This window comes from Salmo salar, unplaced genomic scaffold (assembly GCF_905237065.1).
Source record: "Salmo salar unplaced genomic scaffold, Ssal_v3.1, whole genome shotgun sequence".
Taxonomy (NCBI): Eukaryota; Metazoa; Chordata; class Actinopteri; order Salmoniformes; family Salmonidae; genus Salmo; species Salmo salar.
This window is the reverse complement of record NW_025547791.1, coordinates 5,001-19,741: the sequence shown is the minus strand read 5'-3', so window position 1 is coordinate 19,741 and position 14,741 is coordinate 5,001. Positions and strand designations below refer to the sequence as shown.

Below are 14,741 nucleotides of genomic sequence, written 5' to 3'. Positions count from 1 at the left end.
ACTACTGCCCCAGATCATAGTGGTGGGAGGAGGGTTAGTTACCTGTATAGTAGGAGGTATACTACTGCCCCAGATCATAGTGGTGGGAGGAGGGTTAGTTACCTGTATAGTAGGAGGTATACTACTGCCCCAGATCATAGTGGTGGGAGGAGGGGTAGTTACCTGTATAGTAGGAGGTATACTACTGCCCCAGATCATAGTGGTGGGAGGAGGGGTAGTTACCTGTATAGTAGGAGGTATACTACTGCCCCAGATCATAGTGGTGGGAGGAGGGGTAGTTACCTGTATAGTAGGTGGTATACTACTGCCCCAGATCATAGTGGTGGGAGGAGGGGTAGTTACCTGTATAGTAGGAGGTATACTACTGCCCCAGATCATAGTGGTGGGAGGAGGGTTAGTTACCTGTATAGTAGGAGGTATACTACTGCCCCAGATCTGAGCGGCGGGAGGAGGAGGAGGAGGGAATCCCCAGAAGCCCCGGGGAACCAGGTATTAGACACCAGTGGCTCTGCTGAAAGGATGGTGATCTCTGGACGCCTGGCGTAGAGATACAACACATAGAGGACATGAGCATAGAGCTACGACAACATAGAGAGGATATCATCATAGAGCTAGGACAACATAGAGAGGAAATCATCATAGAGCTAGGACAACATAGAGGATATCATCATAGAGCTAGGACAACATAGAGAGGATACCATCATAGAGCTAGGACAACATAGAGAGGATACCATCATAGAGCTAGGACAACAGAGAGGAAATCATCATAGAGCTAGGACAACATAGAGAGGAAATCATCATAGAGCTAGGACAACATAGAGGATATCATCATAGACCTAGGACAACATAGAGAGGATACCATCATAGAGCTAGGACAACATAGAGAGGTAATCATCATAGAGCTAGGACAACATAGAGAGGAAATCATCATAGAGCTAGGACAACAGAGGAAATCATCATAGAGCTAGGACAACATAGAGGATATCATCATAGAGCTAGGACAACAGAGAAGATATCATCATAGAGCTAGGACAACATAGAGAGGATATCATCATAGAGCTAGGACAACATAGAGAAGTATTTCATCATAGAGCTAGGACAACATGGAGGATATCATCATAGAGCTAGGTAGGACAACATAGAGAAGATATCATCATAGAGCTAGGACAACATAGAGAAGATATCATCATAGAGCTAGGACAACATAGAGAGGATATCAACCTGATAGAGAAATAGAAAATAAAGATATATACAGATAACTGCCAAAATAAAGGAAACACTTACATAGTGTTTTAACGGGTAGGAAAAGGGGTTGGCACACAAATTATTATTTTCCTGAACAGAACCGTTCCACTGTTCCAACCAGCAAAACAGAGTTCTGTACCGGTTCTGAACCCCAAAAAGTACCGGTTTATTTATAGTTCCTTTCTGTCCCTTTTGAAACCTCTGAAATTAGTTTTTTTCTGTATAGGAAAGTCATTAAGCCTCACAATGACAGACAAACACACTCACTGTGCAGCCAATCACTATGGACAGATCAGTGTTGGACAGACCAGTCACTATGGACAGATCAGTGTTGGACAGACCAGTCACTATGGACAGACCAGTGTTGGACAGCCAGTCACTATGGACAGACCAGTGTTGGACAGACCAGTCACTATGGACAGACCAGTGTTGGACAGACCAGTCACTATGGACAGACCAGTGTTGGACAGACCAGTCACTATGGACAGACCAGTCACTATGGACAGACCAGTGTTGGACAGACCAGTCACTATGGACAGACCAGTCACTATGGACAGACCAGTGTTGGACAGACCAGTCACTATGGACAGACCAGTCACTATGGACAGACCAGTGTTGGACAGCCAGTCACTATGGACAGACCAGTCACTATGGACAGACCAGTCACTATGGACAGACCAGTGTAGGACAGACCAGTCACTATGGACAGACCAGTGTTGGACAGACCAGTCACTATGGACAGACCAGTGTTGGACAGACCAGTCACTATGGACAGACCAGTCACTATGGACAGACCAGTGTTGGACAGACCAGTCACTATGGACAGACCAGTGTTGGACAGACCAGTGTAGGACAGCCAGTCACTATGGACAGACCAGTGTTGGACAGACCAGTCACTATGGACAGACCAGTCACTATGGACAGACCAGTGTTGGACAGACCAGTCACTATGGACAGACCAGTGTTGGACAGACCAGTGTAGGACAGCCAGTCACTATGGACAGACCAGTGTTGGACAGACCAGTCACTATGGACAGACCAGTCACTATGGACAGACCAGTGTTGGACAGACCAGTCACTATGGACAGACCAGTCACTATGGACAGACCAGTGTAGGACAGACCAGTCACTATGGACAGACCAGTCACTATGGACAGACCAGTGTAGGACAGACCAGTGTAGGACAGACCAGTCACTATGGACAGACCAGTGTAGGACAGACCAGTCACTATGGACAGACCAGTCACTATGGACAGACCAGTCACTATGGACAGACCAGTCACTATGGACAGACCAGTGTAGGACAGACCAGTCACTATGGACAGACCAGTGTTGGACAGACCAGTCACTATGGACAGACCAGTGTTGGACAGACCAGTCACTATGGACAGACCAGTGTTGGACAGACCAGTGTTGGACAGACCAGTCACTATGGACAGACCAGTGTTGGACAGACCAGTCACTATGGACAGACCAGTCACTATGGACAGACCAGTCACTATGGACAGACCAGTCACTATGGACAGACCAGTGTTGGACAGACCAGTCACTATGGACAGACCAGTGTTGGACAGACCAGTCACTATGGACAGACCAGTCACTATGGACAGACCAGTGTTGGACAGCCAGTCACTATGGACAGACCAGTCACTATGGACAGACCAGTCACTATGGACAGACCAGTGTAGGACAGACCAGTCACTATGGACAGACCAGTGTAGGACAGACCAGTCACTATGGACAGACCAGTGTTGGACAGACCAGTCACTATGGACAGACCAGTCACTATGGACAGACCAGTCACTATGGACAGACCAGTCACTATGGACAGACCAGTGTTGGACAGACCAGTGTAGGACAGCCAGTCACTATGGACAGACCAGTGTTGGACAGACCAGTCACTATGGACAGACCAGTGTTGGACAGACCAGTGTAGGACAGACCAGTCACTATGGACAGACCAGTGTTGGACAGACCAGTCACTATGGACAGACCAGTCACTATGGACAGACCAGTGTAGGACAGACCAGTCACTATGGACAGACCAGTCACTATGGACAGACCAGTCACTATGGACAGACCAGTGTTGGACAGACCAGTCACTATGGACAGACCAGTGTAGGACAGACCAGTCACTATGGACAGACCAGTCACTATGGACAGACCAGTGTAGGACAGACCAGTCACTATGGACAGACCAGTGTAGGACAGACCAGTCACTATGGACAGACCAGTCACTATGGACAGACCAGTGTTGGACAGACCAGTCACTATGGACAGACCAGTGTAGGACAGACCAGTCACTATGGACAGACCAGTCACTATGGACAGACCAGTCACTATGGACAGACCAGTGTAGGACAGACCAGTCACTATGGACAGACCAGTCACTATGGACAGACCAGTCACTATGGACAGACCAGTGTAGGACAGACCAGTCACTATGGACAGACCAGTGTAGGACAGACCAGTCACTATGGACAGACCAGTCACTATGGACAGACCAGTCACTATGGACAGACCAGTGTAGGACAGACCAGTCACTATGGACAGACCAGTCACTATGGACAGACCAGTGTTGGACAGACCAGTGTAGGACAGACCAGTCACTATGGACAGACCAGTGTTGGACAGACCAGTCACTATGGACAGACCAGTCACTATGGACAGACCAGTGTAGGACAGACTAGTCACTATGGACAGACCAGTGTAGGACAGACCAGTCACTATGGACAGACCAGTGTAGGACAGACCAGTCACTATGGACAGACCAGTGTAGGACAGACTAGTCACTATGGACAGACCAGTGTAGGACAGACCAGTCACTATGGACAGACCAGTCACTATGGACAGACCAGTGTTGGACAGACCAGTGAAGGGCGAGAGATGAGACTGCCATGTAGCGGGAGGGGAGAGAGTGAGAGAGGGCGGAGGAAGCTTGGCTTGAAGCCCTGGGCACCTTGTTATGACATGCATTAATCTGAATTATACCTACGGAGGAGCGGCTTCTATCAGAGTCGGCTTAACGCTGGACCAGACCGAACGTTAGTTCATGAATCCATCCTTAACTAGCATCTCTTTCCCTAATTTCCCTAATTTCTCAATCACGTTTGTAACGTCATCAGAGGGGGAGGGGCTACAGTAGACGCTGCTTCAGAGGAGGAGGGGCTACAGTAGACTCGGCTACAGAGGGGGAGGGGCTACAGTAGACTCGGCTACAGAGGGGAGGGGCTACAGTAGACTAGGCTACAGAGGGGAGGGCTACAGTAGACTCGGCTACAGAGGGGGAGGGGCTACAGTAGACTAGGCTACAGAGGGGAGGGGCTACAGTAGACTAGACTACAGAGGGGCTACAGTAGACTAGACTACAGAGGGGAGGGGCTACAGTAGACTAGGCTACAGAGGGGAGGGGCTACAGTAGACTAGGCTACAGAGGGGAGGGGCTACAGTAGACTAGACTACAGAGGGGCTACAGTAGACTAGACTACAGAGGGGGAGGGGCTACAGTAGACTAGACTACAGAGGGGAGGGGCTACAGTAGACTAGGCTACGGAGGGGGAGGGGCTACAGTAGACTAGGCTACGGAGGGGGAGGGGCTACAGTAGACTAGGCTACAGAGGGGGAGGGGCTACAGTAGACTAGGCTACAGAGGGGAGGGGCTACAGTAGACTAGGCTACAGAGGGGGAGGGGCTACAGTAGACTAGGCTACAGAGGGGAGGGGCTACAGTAGACGAGGCTTCGGAGGGGAGGGGCTACAGTAGACGAGGCTACGGAGGGGAGGGGCTACAGTAGACGAGGCTACGGAGGGGAGGGGCTACAGTAGACGAGGCTTCAGAGGGGGAGGGGCTACAGTAGACAAGGCTTCAGAGGGGAGGGGCTACAGTAGACTAGGCTTCAGAGGAGGAGGGGCTACAGTAGACAAGGCTTCAGAGGTGGAGGGGCTACAGTAGACAAGGCTTCAGAGGGGAGGGGCTACAGTAGACTAGGCTTCAGAGGGGAGGGGCTACAGTAGACTAGGCTTCAGAGGGGGAGGGGCTACAGTAGACTAGGCTTCAGAGGGGGAGGGGCTACAGTAGACTAGGCTTCAGAGGGGGAGGGGCTACAGTAGACTAGGCTTCAGAGGAGGAGGGGCTACAGTAGACAAGGCTTCAGAGGAGGAGGGGCTACAGTAGACTAGGCTACAGAGGAGGAGGGGCTACAGTAGACTAGGCTACAGAGGAGGAGGGGCTACAGTAGACAAGGCTTCAGAGGAGGAGGGGCTACAGTAGACAAGGCTTCAGAGGAGGAGGGGCTACAGTAGACTAGGCTACAGAGGAGGAGGGGCTACAGTAGACTAGGCTACAGAGGAGGAGGGGCTACAGTAGACAAGGCTTCAGAGGAGGAGGGGCTACAGTAGACAAGGCTTCAGAGGGGGAGGGGCTACAGTAGACAAGGCTTCAGAGGAGGAGGGGCGGGTCGCCTACACACGTACACACAAGCAAGGATTTCCAGCTGGCAGGCAGACGCTGGAATAAGTTTAACTGGCTGACAGACTGAGAGCTTTGCATAAAGCACGTTGTTTGCCATTTTTGCGGGACTGAAAATAAAATGTCTGGTTAAGTAAAAGAGTTATTAACCGGTTCCGATGATTTTAAAATAACGGTTCTGTTACGGAACAGTATAGAACACTTTAGTTTCTGGTTCTGATTCTGTTCCTCTGTTCATTTCCTGGTTTCGTTCCCTGAATCAGTTCCAACCCCCCCCAGCAGGAAGCACGAGTTTTAACTCACCAATGTAACAACAACAATGTTGTTAAAAAGTTTTAGTCAACATCTGGTTACATAGTTATGTTTTGGAGTTATTAACATATTTATTTAACTTATTTCTTCAGAGGAGGAGGGGCTACAGTAGACAAGGCTTCAGAGGAGGAGGGGCTACAGTAGACTAGGCTACAGAGGAGGAGGGGCTACAGTAGACAAGGCTTCAGAGGAGGATATATATATATATATATATATATATTTTTTTTTTAAACGACCCACAATGCACTATAGAAAAGGATACCTGCTTGCTCTAATTGTGTAGTTCTTCATCTGTGTTCTTTTTTTGGGGCGACCTCTCGGGGATTTTCTCTGAAGTAGGAGCTACATGACTTTTGTAACTTTTTCCACCTTGGCTTACTGCTAGCTGACATCTGGAATCTATCTACCTAACTGTAGGTTTGGCAGGAAATGCAATTGAAACCAGTAGTCACGAGTGCAAACATTTTTGCAGTTTAATTTGAAGTAATACATTTGAAGTGATTTCTGTTGGTGTTTACATTTATAGGGAATAGGCTGGCCTGCTGGGTCCTCCATATTACATCACAGCCCGGGGAAGAATTTTTGTAATTTTTTTTATCCGACATGACTTCGACATTCTTTGTTTATTTCTTACCAAAAAAATAAATAGAAAAGTGAGGTGTAACTTTGCATTGGGACATTTGATGTCTATACTAACGCAAATACATATTTTACACGTGGTTCCCTTTATGCTACCTTCCCTTTAACCCTTCCCTTTAACCCTTTAACCCTACCCTTCAACCCTTCCCTTTAACCCTTTAACCCTACCCTTTAACCCTACCCTTTAACCCTTCCCTTTAACCCTTCCCTTTAACCCTACCCTTTAACCCTTCCCTTTAACCCTTTAACCCTACCCTTTAACCCTTCCCTTTAACCCTTCCCTTTAACCCTTCAACCCTACCCTTTAACCCTTCCCTTTAACCCTACCCTTTAACCCTTCCCTTTAACCCTTCCCTTTAACCCTACCCTTTAACCCTTCAACCCTACCCTTTAACCCTACCCTTTAACCCTTCCCTTTAACCCTTCCCTTTAACCCTACCCTTTAACCCTTCAACCCTACCCTTTAACCCTTCCCTTTAACCCTTTAACCCTACCCTTTAACCCTACCCTTTAACCCTTCCCTTTAACCCTACCCTTTAACCCTTCCCTTTAACCCTACCCTTTAACCCTTCCCTTTAACCCTACCCTTTAACCCTTCCCTTTAACCCTACCCTTTAACCCTTCAACCCTACCCTTTAACCCTTCCCTTTAACCCTACCCTTTAACCCTACCCTTTAACCCTTCCCTTTAACCCTACCCTTTAACCCTTCCCTTTAACCCTACCCTTTAACCCTTCAACCCTTCCCTTTAACCCTACCCTTTAACCCTTCAACCCTACCCTTTAACCCTTCCCTTTAACCCTACCCTTTAACCCTACCCTTTAACCCTTTAACCCTTCCCTTTAACCCTACCCTTTAACCCTACCCTTTAACCCTTTAACCCTACCCTTTAACCCTTTAACCCTTCCCTTTAACCCTTCCCTTTAACCCTTCCCTTTAACCCTACCCTTTAACCCTACCCTTTAACCCTACCCTTTAACCCTACCCTTTAACCCTTCCCTTTAACCCTTCAACCCTACCCTTTAACCCTACCCTTTAACCCTTCCCTTTAACCCTTCCCTTTAACCCTACCCTTTAACCCTACCCTTTAACCCTTCCCTTTAACCCTTCAACCCTACCCTTTAACCCTACCCTTTAACCCTACCCTTTAACCCTACCCTTTAACCCTTCCCTTTAACCCTACCCTTTAACCCTACCCTTTTACCCTTTAACCCTACCCTTTAACCCTACCCTTTAACCCTTCCCTTTAACCCTTCCCTTTAACCCTTTAACCCTTCCCTTTAACCCTTCCCTTTAACCCTTTAACCCTACCCTTTAACCCTTTAACCCTTCCCTTTAACCCTACCCTTCAACCCTTTAACCCTTCCCTTTAACCCTACCCTTTAACCCTTCCCTTTAACCCTTCCCTTTAACCCTTCCCTTTAACCCTAACCTTTAACCCTACCCTTTAACCCTACCCTTTAACCCTTCCCTTTAACCCTTCCCTTTAACCCTTCCCTTTAACCCTACCCTTTAACCCTTCCCTTTAACCCTACCCTTTAACCCTTTAACCCTACCCTTTAACCCTACCCTTTAACCCTACCCTTTAACCCTTTAACCCTACCCTTTAACCCTTCCCTTTAACCCTTTAACCCTTCCCTTTAACCCTTCCCTTTAACCCTACCCTTTAACCCTACCCTTTAACCCTACCCTTTAACCCTACCCTTTAACCCTACCCTTTAACCCTTTCCTTTAACCCTACCCTTCCCTTTAACCCTACCCTTTAACCCTTCCCTTTAACCCTACCCTTTAACCCTACCCTTTAACCCTACCCTTTAACCCTACCCTTTAACCCTACCCTTTAACCCTACCCTTTAACCCTACCCTTTAACCCTTTAACCCTACCCTTTAACCCTACCCTTTAATAGGGTATTGGGCTACCATAATGAGCTGACCAGGACAGCTTCAATGTACCTTGGTATAGATTCTAGAAGTGTCTGGAACTCTATTGGAGGGATGAGATAACATTCTTCCAAGATAAATTCCATATTTTTTTTAATGGTGGTGGAAGACGCCATCTCAGGAAACGTTCCAGAACCTCCCATAAGTGTTCAATTGGGTTGAGATTTGGTGACTGACACAGAGACACACACACACACACACACACACACACACACACACACACACACACACACACACACACACACACACACACACACACACACACACACACACACACACACAGTAAACCCCCCTATTGTTCCTTTCAGACCCCTCTTTCAAAGTCACTGAGATCTCTTCCTCTATCCATGGTAGCAAAAACTAATGGACGACAGGGCGGTTTTTAATACATGACCCTAAGCATGATGGGATATTCAATTTCTTAATTAACTCAGGAGAACACACCTGTGTGGAAACACATACTTTGTATCCCTCATTTAATCAAATGTTTTATTTTCTCTCATTTTGGCAGTTACCTGTATCAACAGAGAGATAGAAATATACCAATATAGATAGTGTAGGATGTGTGTTGTCTTGACTCAGTTAAACAGAGCTGTACTGACCTTCGATCTCTGGGGTTACTCTCGCTCAGAGAAGTGGCTCTAGTCGTCGCTGAAATAAACACAAAAACATTATTGGAGAGGACTTCATTATGTTACTAACAACAGGTCCCATATACAGGTAACAACAGGTAACAACAGGTCCCATATACAGGTAACAACAGGTCCCATATACAGGTAACAACAGGTCCCATATACAGGTAACAACAGGTAACAACAGGTCCCATATACAGGTAACAACAGGTAACAACAGGTCCCATATACAGGTAACAACAGGTAACAACAGGTCCCATATACAGGTAACAACAGGTCCCATATACAGGTAACAACAGGTCCCATATACAGGTAACAACAGGTCCCAAGAACAACAGGTCCCATATACAGGTAACAACAGGTCCCATATACAGGTAACAACAGGTCCCATATACAGGTAACAACAGGTCCAATCGGAACAACAGGTCCCATATACAGGTAACAACAGGTCCCATATACAGGTAACAACAGGTCCCATATACAGGTAACAACAGGTCCCATATACAGGTAACAACAGGTCCCATATACAGGTAACAACAGGTCCCATATACAGGTAACAACAGGTCCCATATACAGGTAACAACAGGTCCCATATACAGGTAACAACAGGTCCCATATACAGGTAACAACAGGTCCCATATACAGGTAACAACAGGTCCCATATACAGGTAACAACAGGTCCCATATACAGGTAACAACAGGTCCCATATACAGGTAACAACAGGTCCCATATACAGGTAACAACAGGTCCCATATACAGGTAACAACAGGTCCCATATACAGGTAACAACAGGTCCCATATACAGGTAACAACAGGTCCCATATACAGGTAACAACAGGTCCCATATACAGGTAACAACAGGTCCCATATACAGGTAACAACAGGTCCCATATACAGGTAACAACAGGTCCCATATACAGGTAACAACAGGTCCCATATACAGGTAACAACAGGTCCCATATACAGGTAACAACAGGTCCCATATACAGGTAACAACAGGTACCCCCATATACAGGTAACAACAGGTCCCATATACAGGTAACAACAGGTCCCATATACAGGTAACAACAGGTCCCATATACAGGTAACAACAGGTCCCATATACAGGTAACAACAGGTCCCATATACAGGTAACAACAGGTCCCATATACAGGTAACAACAGGTCCCATATACAGGTAACAACAGGTCCCATATACAGGTAACAACAGGTCCCATATACAGGTAACAACAGGTCCCATATACAGGTAACAACAGGTCCCATATACAGGTAACAACAGGTCCCATATACAGGTAACAACAGGTCCCATATACAGGTAACAACAGGTCCCATATACAGGTAACAACAGGTCCCATATACAGGTAACAACAGGTCCCATATACAGGTAACAACAGGTCCCATATACAGGTAACAACAGGTCCCCATATACAGGTAACAACAGGTCCCATATACAGGTAACAACAGGTCCCATATACAGGTAACAACAGGTCCCATATACAGGTAACAACAGGTAACAACAGGTCCCATATACAGGTAACAACAGGTCCCATATACAGGTAACAACAGGTCCCATATACAGGTAACAACAGGTCCCATATACAGGTAACAACAGGTCCCATATACAGGTAACAACAGGTAACAACAGGTCCCATATACAGGTAACAACAGGTCCCATATACAGGTAACAACAGGTCGGAACAACAGGTCCCATATACAGGTAACAACAGGTCCCATATACAGGTAACAACAGGTCCAAACAGGTAACAACAGGTCCCATATACAGGTAACAACAGGTCCCATATACAGGTAACAACAGGTCCCATATACAGGTAACAACAGGTCCCATATACAGGTAACAACAGGTCCCATATACAGGTAACAACAGGTCCCATATACAGGTAACAACAGGTCCAGAACAACAGGTCCCATATACAGGTAACAACAGGTCCATATAAACAACAGGTCCCATATACAGGTAACAACAGGTCCCATATACAGGTAACAACAGGTCCCATATACAGGTAACAACAGGTCCCATATACAGGTAACAACAGGTCCCATATACAGGTAACAACAGGTCCACAGTAACAACAGGTCCCATATACAGGTAACAACAGGTCCCATATACAGGTAACAACAGGTCCCATATACAGGTAACAACAGGTCCCATATACAGGTAACAACAGGTCCCAAACAACAGGTCCCATATACAGGTAACAACAGGTCCCATATACAGGTAACAACAGGTCCCATATACAGGTAACAACAGGTCCCATATACAGGTAACAACAGGTCCCATATACAGGTAACAACAGGTCCCATATACAGGTAACAACAGGTCCCATATACAGGTAACAACAGGTCCCATATACAGGTAACAACAGGTCCCATATACAGGTAACAACAGGTCCCATATACAGGTAACAACAGGTCCCATATACAGGTAACAACAGGTCCCATATACAGGTAACAACAGGTCCCATATACAGGTAACAACAGGTACCCCATATACAGGTAACAACAGGTCCCATATACAGGTAACAACAGGTCCCATATACAGGTAACAACAGGTAAAACAACAGGTCCCATATACAGGTAACAACAGGTCATAAAACAACAGGTCCCATATACAGGTAACAACAGGTCCCATATACAGGTAACAACAGGTCCCATATACAGGTAACAACAGGTCCCATATACAGGTAACAACAGGTCCCATATACAGGTAACAACAGGTCCCATATACAGGTAACAACAGGTCCCATATACAGGTAACAACAGGTCCCATATACAGGTAACAACAGGTCCCATATACAGGTAACAACAGGTCCCATATACAGGTAACAACAGGTCCCATATACAGGTAACAACAGGTAACACCCATATACAGGTAACAACAGGTACACCCCATATACAGGTAACAACAGGTCCCATATACAGGTAACAACAGGTCCCATATACAGGTAACAACAGGTCCCATATACAGGTAACAACAGGTCCCATATACAGGTAACAACAGGTCCCATATACAGGTAACAACAGGTCCCATATACAGGTAACAACAGGTCCCATATACAGGTAACAACAGGTCCCATATACAGGTAACAACAGGTCCCATATACAGGTAACAACAGGTCCCATATACAGGTAACAACAGGTCCCATATACAGGTAACAACAGGTCCCATATACAGGTAACAACAGGTCCCATATACAGGTAACAACAGGTCCCATATACAGGTAACAACAGGTCACCCATATACAGGTAACAACAGGTCCCATATACAGGTAACAACAGGTCCCATATACAGGTAACAACAGGTCCCATATACAGGTAACAACAGGTCCCATATACAGGTAACAACAGGTCCCATATACAGGTAACAACAGGTCCCATATACAGGTAACAACAGGTCCCATATACAGGTAACAACAGGTCCCATATACAGGTAACAACAGGTCCCATATACAGGTAACAACAGGTCCCATATACAGGTAACAACAGGTAACAACAGGTCCCATATACAGGTAACAACAGGTAACAACAGGTCCCATATACAGGTAACAACAGGTCCCATATACAGGTAACAACAGGTCCCATATACAGGTAACAACAGGTAACAACAGGTCCCATATACAGGTAACAACAGGTCGTAACAACAGGTCCCATATACAGGTAACAACAGGTCCCATATACAGGTAACAACAGGTCCCATATACAGGTAACAACAGGTCCCCATATACAGGTAACAACAGGTAACAACAGGTCCCATATACAGGTAACAACAGGTCCCATATACAGGTAACAACAGGTCCCATATACAGGTAACAACAGGTCCCATATACAGGTAACAACAGGTCCCATATACAGGTAACAACAGGTCCCATATACAGGTAACAACAGGTCCAACAACAGGTCCCATATACAGGTAACAACAGGTCAGAACAACAGGTCCCATATACAGGTAACAACAGGTCCCATATACAGGTAACAACAGGTCCCATATACAGGTAACAACAGGTCCCATATACAGGTAACAACAGGTCCCATATACAGGTAACAACAGGTCCCATATACAGGTAACAACAGGTCCCATATACAGGTAACAACAGGTCCCATATACAGGTAACAACAGGTCCCATATACAGGTAACAACAGGTCCCATATACAGGTAACAACAGGTCCCATATACAGGTAACAACAGGTCCCATATATACAGGTAACAACAGGTCCCATATACAGGTAACAACAGGTCCCATATACAGGTAACAACAGGTCCCATATACAGGTAACAACAGGTCCCATATACAGGTAACAACAGGTCCCATATACAGGTAACAACAGGTCCCATATACAGGTAACAACAGGTCCCATATACAGGTAACAACAGGTCCCATATACAGGTAACAACAGGTCCCATATACAGGTAACAACAGGTCCCATATACAGGTAACAACAGGTCCCATATACAGGTAACAACAGGTCCCATATACAGGTAACAACAGGTCCCCATATACAGGTAACAACAGGTCCCATATACAGGTAACAACAGGTCCCATATACAGGTAACAACAGGTCCATATACAGGTAACAACAGGTCCCATATACAGGTAACAACAGGTAACAACAGGTCCCATATACAGGTAACAACAGGTCCCATATACAGGTAACAACAGGTCCCATATACAGGTAACAACAGGTCCCATATACAGGTAACAACAGGTCCCATATACAGGTAACAACAGGTCCCATATACAGGTAACAACAGGTCCCATATACAGGTAACAACAGGTCCCATATACAGGTAACAACAGGTCCCATATACAGGTAACAACAGGTCCCATATACAGGTAACAACAGGTCCCATATACAGGTAACAACAGGTCCCATATACAGGTAACAACAGGTCCCATATACAGGTAACAACAGGTCCCATATACAGGTAACAACAGGTCCCATATACAGGTAACAACAGGTCCCATATACAGGTAACAACAGGTCCCATATACAGGTAACAACAGGTCCCATATACAGGTAACAACAGGTCCCATATACAGGTAACAACAGGTCCCATATACAGGTAACAACAGGTCCCATATACAGGTAACAACAGGTCCCATATACAGGTAACAACAGGTCCCATATACAGGTAACAACAGGTCCCATATACAGGTAACAACAGGTCCTATATACAGGTAACAACAGGTCCCATATACAGGTAACAACAGGTCCCATATACAGGTAACAACAGGTCCCATATACAGGTAACAACAGGTCCCATATACAGGTAACAACAGGTAACAACAGGTCCCATATACAGGTAACAACAGGTCCCAATACAGGTAACAACAGGTCCCATATACAGGTAACAACAGGTCCCATATACAGGTAACAACAGGTCCCATATACAGGTAACAACAGGTAACAACAGGTCCCATATACAGGTAACAACAGGTAACAACAGGTCCCATATACAGGTAACAACAGGTCCTATACACAGGTAACA

At 46.1% G+C, this 14,741-nt stretch overlaps 1 long non-coding RNA gene across 1 annotated transcript in view; it reads right to left on the bottom strand.

Annotated features, from left to right (window-relative positions):
• Positions 1-466: 466 nt before the first annotated feature.
• The window catches only part of LOC123732444 (uncharacterized), a 16,650-nt gene continuing 2,375 nt past the window's right edge, over positions 467-14,741 (bottom strand). Inside the window, exons 2-3 of the long non-coding RNA XR_006763155.1 lie at positions 9,206-9,254; positions 467-537 (exon numbers count right to left, since the gene is read on the bottom strand). This is a non-coding gene — a long non-coding RNA (uncharacterized lncRNA). The remainder of the gene's footprint in view (positions 538-9,205; positions 9,255-14,741) is intronic.